Source organism: Carassius carassius, unplaced genomic scaffold (genome assembly GCF_963082965.1).
Source record: "Carassius carassius unplaced genomic scaffold, fCarCar2.1 SCAFFOLD_181, whole genome shotgun sequence".
Taxonomy (NCBI): Eukaryota; Metazoa; Chordata; class Actinopteri; order Cypriniformes; family Cyprinidae; genus Carassius; species Carassius carassius.
Window position 1 is genome coordinate 3,122 of NW_026775085.1, and position 9,379 is coordinate 12,500.

Sequence of the window (9,379 nt, forward strand, 5' to 3'; positions counted from 1 at the left end):
ACATCTTTAAAGCAAAATGAGAAATCCATAATGAAAAAGGTTTGGATAAATTCAAGGACATCTGACCAGAATTTTTCTGTGTATGAACATTTCCAAAATAAATGATAAATATCCTCATCTGACCTTTTACAGAAAGAGCACTTAGATTCAATATCTGGTTTATACCGCTTCAGCACACACTTTGCTGGGTAGAATCTGTGAATTAATTTAAACGTAACTTCTCTCACTTTATTAGTAAGCATATATTTGAAAGGTAAAGACCAAACATTTTTCCAAGGGACATTCTCTATTAACTTGTTCCAATATGGGATTATATAAGGTATAGTAACAATATCTTTTTGGTATAAATTCCTAATAGTTTTATTTTTCATCTGGTGCACCACAGAAAAGCATAAACTCCCCACAGCAGTATCAGATAAATCAATATTGTGAGTCAGTGGCCATGGGAAATTAATGCCTCCCAGCAGCATTCTGATACCAGAAGGAATTGCATCAAAGACAATTGCATACTCCTTAACCGAAACAGGAATTAGAAATTTCTGTAAAAAATCTGAATAACTGTACAATCTGCCATTTGTGTCATAGAGTTGGCCAACAAGTATAATATTATTCCTGTACCAATTTTCAAAAAATAAACATTTGTTTTTGTAGAGAATGTCCTTATTGTTCCAAATGTAATATCGATGAGGTGAGAAGTTATGTTTAAATAAGAGAGACCAAGCCGAAAGCATGTGTTTATGAAAACTGGACAGTTTGATTGGGATTTTGCTAATATTATAATTGCATAATAACAGAAATTTTAAGCCACCAATTTTAGAGAAAATATAGTTTGGAATAAAGTTCCAAAGTGATGTTGGGTTGTTAATGAATTTAAGCCCCCACACTGATTTGTGTTCATTATTACAGACTTTTTGACATAATGAGTTTTGTTTTTCCACACAAAATTAAGCAACATATCGTCAATTCTTTTCGATACCCCACAATCAACATCCAAAGAGGCCGCCAAATAAGCAAGTCTGGAAATTCCCTCCGCTTTTGTCAGTAACACTCTTCCTCTCAAGGATAAATCTCTTTGTAGCCAAGAGTTTAACTTTTTTTTGTTTTTTCAATGATAGGGCTAAAATTTAATGAACTTCTTATATTTTGGTCTTTAGTAATTATTGTTCCCAAGTATGTTACCTGATCCTTCACAGGAATGTCATATATATTTGAAACATCACAATCTTTAACTGCCAATAGTTCACATTTTTTTAAGTTTAATTTGAGACCTGAAGCTTGTGAAAATCCTCTGATCAACTCTATCGCATGGGGAATCTGAGAGGCATTTCTCAGGAAGATGGTGGTGTCATCAGCCAGCTGACTAAGGATGATACTTCTTTCAGCCAATGTTATCCCTTCCAAGGCACTTTTAGAGACATGTAGAGCTAAGAGTTGAGAGGCGATCAAAAACAAGTATGGAGAGATTGGGCACCCTTGTTTTATTCCACGTGACACTTTGAATCTAGGGGAAGTGCCAAATTTCAATTTTATTGCACTACTACCATTTGTATACAGGGTCCTGACAGTTCTGCAAAAGCCTTCTCCAAATCCACATTTTTTTAGTGCTTGCAGGATAAAACCATGTTCAAGCGAGTCAAACGCCTTATAAAAATCAAGGAACAGAATGAAGCTGTTGTCATTGATAAGCTCATTATAATCTAATAAATCTAGCACTAATCTAATGTTGTTTGCAATATGTCGTTTCCTCATGAACCCAGATTGTGATTCATCTATAACAGTGTCTAATACTTAAGTCTATTAGCGAAAACTAGTGCAAAAATGTTGTAATCGTTATTCAAGAGAGTGATAGGACGCCAATTCTCTAGACAGTTTCTGTCCTTTTCTGGTTTTGGAATCAATGTGATGACACCCTGTGTCATAGTTGTTGGAAGAGCTTCTTTCTCTAAGCTCTCGGAGAAAACTTTTACTAGAAAGTGGGTAAGTAATTAATCAAACATTTTGTATAATTCAGCAGTTATACCATCACACCCTGGGCTCTTGTTGTTTTTGAGATCTTTGATCGTCTTCAACACCTCCTCTTGGGCAATGCTATCATCACAATAGTCTCTGTCTTCTGGGGATATAGTTTTACAATGGCTAACAGAGGTCATAAATGAATTAGTTGTTTCCTCACAGTAATTAGATGTGTATAAATTGTTATAGAAGTTATAGCAGTGGATGGCTAACTCTTTTGGATCTTCAATAATTTTTCCCTCCACTTTAATTTGATCTACAGTAGCCAGTACATTTTTACTTTTTTCAAGTCTAAAGAAGTAAGCTGAGTTTTGTTCGCCCTCTTCTATCCATTGTTTCCTTGATCTTATATATGCTCCCTTAGCTTTCGATTTATAAATGTCATCTAATTTATTTTGTAATTTCGTATACTCACATCTTTCCTCATTAGATAGAGACTCTTTTTGAGAGAGAAATGCTAGCTTCTCAATAACCTCGTCTTCAACTGCTTGTCTGTTCTTGGCCAAATCACCACCAAACTTCCTGAGAAACTTTCCCAACTCATATTTTAGAAGCTCCCAATTTGTCCCATAATCTTTCTGAGAGTCTGCTTTAATCCAAAAGTTTTCAATCAGTTCTTTAACTCTTTGTTTGACCTGATTATGTTCAAGGAGGGAACTATTAAGTTTCCAAAATGAGGCTTTTGGGCCAGAGTACTGATTCGAGGACAGAGCTATTGAGTGTTCCCTGTTCCTCTGTTCCCTCCAAACATCAACCAGGTCAAATTTATCCATGAGACAATTTAACACAGAGTGGCCATCTGTCTAATATATTATTCATCGCTATATTAAAATCCCCTCCCACAACTAAAGAGGCATAAGGGTATTTGTTCAACCAATGTGATATTTTATGCTCTATGGTATCAAGAAGCATGTTATTCTCCACAGAAGAGTTGTATCCATATATGTTTATAATGACCATGGTATGATTGTTTTTAGTTATTACCATTATGAGAAAATTCCCTGAAGAATCTAAGTCGGTATTTTGAATAATCCCATTAAAATTGTACCTAAAGATTCCTACACCAGCTGAGTGTTCTGATCCATGTGCTAACCAGATGTTGTCTCCCCACTGTGACCTCCAAAAATTACAGTCGTTGGCTGTTGAGTGACATTCTTGAAAAAAGCAAAAATCTGTCTTATTTTTCTTTGCAAACAAAAACAAAGCCTTGCGTTTCACACTATTTTTAAGACCCCTGGCATTAATAGACATTAAAGACAAAGACATAAAATAATATCAGGTATAACCTGAAAGCTGGAAAAAATACAGATTCTCTCTAAACAATTAATTAGAAAGTTGTTGTAACTCTGCAATACAAAAAAAAACAAACCCCTAGCAAAAGACAATGGGCACATGGTAAATTCTGTATACATATGATAAATCTAACCCAAAAATAAAGCTATGTCCTTTGAGGAAAACTTTTAAAGATATTTTCTCTCAATGTAGGCTATATAAGAGTCGTTAACCTTAACAATGAACTGATTGTTTATCTTGTGCTCCTTTATCTGTACCCTTACATGTTTCGTTCTACGCACCTTTTCTGTAGTCCTTAACAAAAGATGATATTCAGCATTGAGATCATTATGTCTATATTTGAAAATAAAACGGTTATATATCCATCTACTGAGGAACCATATTAAAGTCGTCCAATCAGTAGGAAGTTGCTTCCATTTATATGACTCATAGTAGGTTCTAGCAGCTCTACAACAGAGGTATTATGTGAATTATTCACACTAGCAAAAGTAGAAAATAAATACGTTAGGTGACTTTGTAAATACATTTGATAACCCTTTGAAAATACTTTGTAAATCATTTTATATATATATATTTATTATTATTATTATTAATCATTTTTTGGATCACATTTTGGTTGTAGTTTAATATTTACTGTAGAACTTGGCTGGTAGGATTTTTTTTTTTACGTTACTCCTGAGATGAATAATCCATCCAGAAGTAGAGCAGACAAAATTTAAAGTCATTTCAACTGAAAATATGTTATCCAAACAAACCTGCTCTTATCTTAGTTCAGATTTACACGTGCAAGCCTAAGGCATATAGAGCAGTTCAGAGGCCTGGCTGGCTCACATATCATTCACCGTTACCCTTTTACCATCAATATGCGCGAAATGCCCTCTGAAACCTGCTTTCTTCCCCTCCTTCCTCGCCTGTTCCACCAGCGGCCACAATTTGTTCCTGGCATCCTTGGCCTCTTGTGTCAGGTCTTCGAAGATTTTGATTTTTCTTTCCTTGAGTATGGTCGATGTTCTGGCGTCTTTCCAAATCTTGTCCCTGTGGGTTCGCGATAGAAACTGCACAATGATACGGCCTCTCCCGAGCGGGGTCCCAGTCTGTGAGCGATGTCCACGGAAAAGGCCAGTTGGTCTGCGATATCTGGTGAGACCTGGCTGAATAGGTCCACCATAATTCTTTTCACATTTTCTCCCGCTTGTTCCTTTACCCCGGCGACGCGTAGATTCCATCTCCTCTTGTAATTATCAAGTTCATTGCACCTGTCACGGAGCACACCGTTTTCTTTCTCCAGGAATCCAACTTTTTTCTCTAGGGTTTCAACTTTGTCTGTTGCTTCTTTTATTTGTTTCCCCATATATTCCATAGCGTCAGTGACACTTTTTATGGAGTAAGTATTATCTTTAACCGTCGCCTCCAATGACTGCAACCTCCTCAGCGACTCTTTTTGCATTTTTTCAACCCTCTCCATTACTAATAGCAGAACAGAATTGGGTACAGACTGACCTTCATTATCATCAATTGTTTTACTTCTTTTGGCGGCTCGCAGCTTCAGCTCATTTTGCAGCGGTTGCGCCGAGTCCGAGCCCTCCTGCTCCGGCAAAGTTACCTCCATCTCGCCTTCTTGGCGTATGAGTGCATAATGCTGCTAATATTTTCCCCTTTGTCCATTTCTCAAAAATATAAGGGTCAACTGAGTGCAGCTCGTCGAGTAGAAGTGACAGTCCGTTTGTAAAGATGAAAAAATAAGGAAACACGTAGATAAATATCTTCTTCAAAAAGTCTCCAATTTGTCAAGTGTTAGGATAACATTTGAAAGCCCTCAGTTTAGTGTTAATAATTCAAAAAACACGAGGTTTGCTTCTTCACATTGCAGAGCGACAACAGAGTGATGTTACCTCGACGCCTCACGAGCGCCAGTTCCTTTTCCCGCACGGTGCGCTGTGACGTCACGCAGCGCCAGGTAAACGACGGGTGGAGATCACGTGACCGCGGAGGCGCGCCAGTAGAGGGCAACATGCGCGCGACGCTGTGAACCAAAACTGACCTTAGTAGTGCCCTTACTAAGCTTCTCCTTTTGAAGGACCAACAACACAACACTGTCATCCCTCAAAACAATCCTGATCGTCCTGCTGTGTGAAAACTGAAGGTCTGTGAAGAATACTGTATGGACTTTACACGCAGAATCACTCTGTGTGTGACTAAGTGAGTGACTGTGTGAGTGTGTGAGTGTCTGTTTGAGTGTGTGTGTGTGTGTGTGTGTGTGTGCGAGTGTGTGCGTGTCTGTGTGAGAGTGTGTGTGTGTGTGTGTGTGTGTGAGTGAGTGTGTGTGTGTGTGAGAGAGTCTGTCTCTGTGTGTGTGTGTGTGTGTGTGCGCGAGTGTGTGTGAGAGTGTGTGTGTGTCTGTGTGAGTGTGTGTGTGTGTGTGTGCGAGTGTGTGCGTGTCTGTGTGAGAGTGTGTGTGTGTGTGTGTGTGTGTGTGAGTGAGTGTGTGTGTGTGAGAGAGTCTGTCTGTGTGTGTGTGTGTGTGTGTGTGCGCGAGTGTGTGTGAGAGTGTGTGTGTGTCTGTGTGAGTGTGTGTGTGTGTGTCTGTGTGAGTGTGTGTGAGTGTGCGTGTGTGTCTGTGTGAGTGTGTGTGCGTGTGTGTGTGTGCGTGCGTGTGTGTGCGTGTGTGAGAGTGTGTGTGTGTGCGTGTGTGTGTGTAAGAGTCTGTGTCTGTGAGTGTGTGCGCGTGTGTGTGTGCGAGAGTCTGTGCGCGTGTGTGAGAGTGTGTGTGTGTGTGTGTGTGAGAGAGTCTGTGTGAGTGTCTGTGTGAGAGTGTGCGTGTGTGAGAGAGTGTGTGTGTGTGTGTGAGTGAGTGTGTGTGTGTGAGAGAGTCTGTCTGTGTGTGTGTGTGTGCGCGAGTGTGTGTGAGAGTGTGTGTGTGTCTGTGTGAGTGTGTGTGCGTGTGCGTGCGTGTGTGAGAGTGTGTGTGTGTGTGTGTGAGAGTGTGTGCGTGTGTGTGTGTAAGAGTCTGTGTCTGTGAGTGTGTGCGCGTGTGTGAGAGAGTCTGTGTGAGTGTCTGTGTGAGAGTGTGCGTGTGTGTGAGAGAGTGTGTGTGTGTGTGTGAGAGAGTCTGTGTGAGTGTCTGTGTGAGAGTGTGTGTGTGTGTGAGAGAGTGTGTGTGTGTGTGAGAGAGAGTGAGTGTCTGTGTGAGTGTGTTTGTGTCTGTGTGAGTGTGTGTCTGTTTGAGTGCGCGTGTGTGTGTGTGAGAGTGAGTGTCTGTGTGTGTGTGTGTGCGAGTGTGTGTGTGTGTGTCTGTCTTGGTCAGGACACTCCTGTAAGAGATTTTAGTCTCAATGAGATTCTCTACTGGTTAAATAAAGGTAAACAAAAAAAACTAATATTTTTATTATTTTATAAACCGCTTCAGCTCATCGAATCTTTCCCACACCGTTTACAGTTTTAACCAGATGACCTGTCCTGGGTTTTATTAATTCTGATTAAAATAACTGCATAATGTATATTAAATAATATTATAAATTATAATGTATATTAAACAACACTAGATCACAGCAAAAACAAAAATAAAATAAAAAAGAGAAAAAACATAAAACTTCATAGAGGCAAAGTCCTGCAGAAAAAAACCTCAAAGGTACAAATTACTAAAAGATCCAGTTTCTCAAAATCTGCAAGGAATTAAGACTCAGTTGATCATTGTCATGACAACTCACAAGACACGCCCCCCTGCCGCTCACAGCTGTGGTGTGTTTTAACTCAGATCTAAATAAAACTGTAAATATGGTTCTATCAATGAAAGAGTAATTAAAGTAGAGACTGCTGCAGAGTTGAGCTGTGAGTGATGAACATCGTTCTCCTCGTGTGCAGATCTCAGCACGTCCTCATGACTTCATATCCAGCTCCAATATAGATCCTCTGATTCATAAACCAGTCGTCTGAAGACCATAGAATAGATGATTACATACTGTACGAGAGTGAAGTTCAGTCACTCACACTGATGAGCTCATGAAATATGCAAAGATGAGTGAACAGTGTTTAATAATGAAGGGCTGAAGCTGCACATAAAACATCTGATATCTGACGTGTGTGTGGATGAGAGAGAATCTCAGTCCGACTCCAGACACAACAGCTGCATCGAGAAATCAAGACAAACACGCATTACTGGGTTCACCGTGTGATTTATTACAAACAGAGGAGTTGTTTCTTTGGGTGTCATTTGTTTCTCTAAACGTGAAGAACATTCAGATCACTGGACATCAGTCCTGAGGTGAAGGAACGGGTTCATCTGACCAAACTGACCTCAGATGACCCATCAGCAGATTCAAGATTCAAGAGCTTTCCTCACAGTCATGCTCCATCCTTCATAAACATATAAAAGTCCCTGAATGACACGGGTTCATTCCCTCAGTAGTGCACATCCATTTCTGGAGGACATTTCATAATCACATCTGATAAACAAACAATACATCTAAAAAATAAAAGCAAAATCACACATATACACAATAAATAATAGTTTTCTTCTAACAAAGTCTTTAAGGTTTAAGACGGTGTGATAAAGGCCAGTATTTACAGAGACAAACCTGCAGATGTTTGTGTGATAAAACGCTCCGATCCTTCAGATAATATACTGCACAAGCCTGTAAATAAACAAGCTGTGAACGCAAACGGACAGGTGAGGTCAGAGGTCACTCGAACAGAAGACACAAACATTATGACCATAGACTGTATAAAACATGGATGTAGTGTCCGTGACGTCACACTTAGGTTTGCGAAGAGCGTTTTTGAAGCCAAAAGTGGGCGGAGCCGGTCGCCATCTTGGCAGCGTGTCACTCCTGCAAAAAGGCGGGAGCTGGTTGCTGAAGCCACGCCCACCTAGCTTGACAGCGGCGGCAATCCACCTGTCACTCAAGTGACCACGCCCATAATTATACAGAACTTTAAGCCTTAATTTAATTTAAACTGATGAGTTATAAAAAATAATAATAATAATTATACCAGGCTGTAAACGTATTTTCTGCATTTTAACATGATGAGTCTATGGGACTGACTCTCTTTTATAGCCAGCCTCTAGCAGCCAGTTTAAGACACTTCCGTGTGGGCTTCACGAGAGCGAGCGGGAGATTATGACACATAATGCACAGGCACCAGCAGGTTTAAGGCAGCAGTAACATTATTACTCATTATTCATACATACAAGCAGTTCATCAAAACAAAGTCAAACAGACTGTTCAAGTGTGTCTGTGTTGACGGTCAACATGTTTAGTGCAAGAAGAGAGAGACGAGGTGAGCAAATATCAACAAAGATCATTTAAATATCATAAAGCAGTAATACCTTCAATAAGAGGATCTTCAAAACTCACAAATCACAAAACAGTGACGTGTTTGTAGCAAAGCCACAGACTCCTGAAGAGTCTCTGTCTGAGATCTCCTCTTCACCAGTGATGACGTACCTTAGACAGGAGTGTGTGTGTGTGTGTGTGTGTGTGTCTTCATTCCTTATATCATACAGGCATAATAAAATTCAAGCTTGATCCTGGGGTCGATTCACACATGAGGACGAGAGTTTCCTTCAGCTGACGGTTTCAGAGCAGCATTAAAGTGACCTTGAGCTTCTGGAGGAGCGTCAGGCTGCGTCTTCATTCATACTGATCATCTGAAACTGAGACACAAACACACACTTGTTAAACACACACTCGTTAAAGGGGTCATGAACTGAGAACCCAAAATTACGCTTAGTCATGCCCACTGATTTATAGTGCTCAGTTTAGCCCCGCCCACCAATTCTACACCACCGTCTGTTTAGCCCCGCCCACCCACTCTACACCACCGTCTGTTTAGCCCCGCCCACCCACTCTACACTACCGTCTGTTTAGCCCCGCCCACCAATTTTACACCAGTCTTTTTAGCCCCGCCCACCAATTCTACACCACTGTCTGTTTAGCCCCGCCCACCAATAGGTAACGTAGTAGGTAAATGTCAGTATCTGCAAACACAGATCTACGAAGAAACCAAATGAAGTATGTGTGTGTGTATTGTGTGTGTGCATGTGCATGTGTGTGTGTTTGTGCATGTGTTTGTG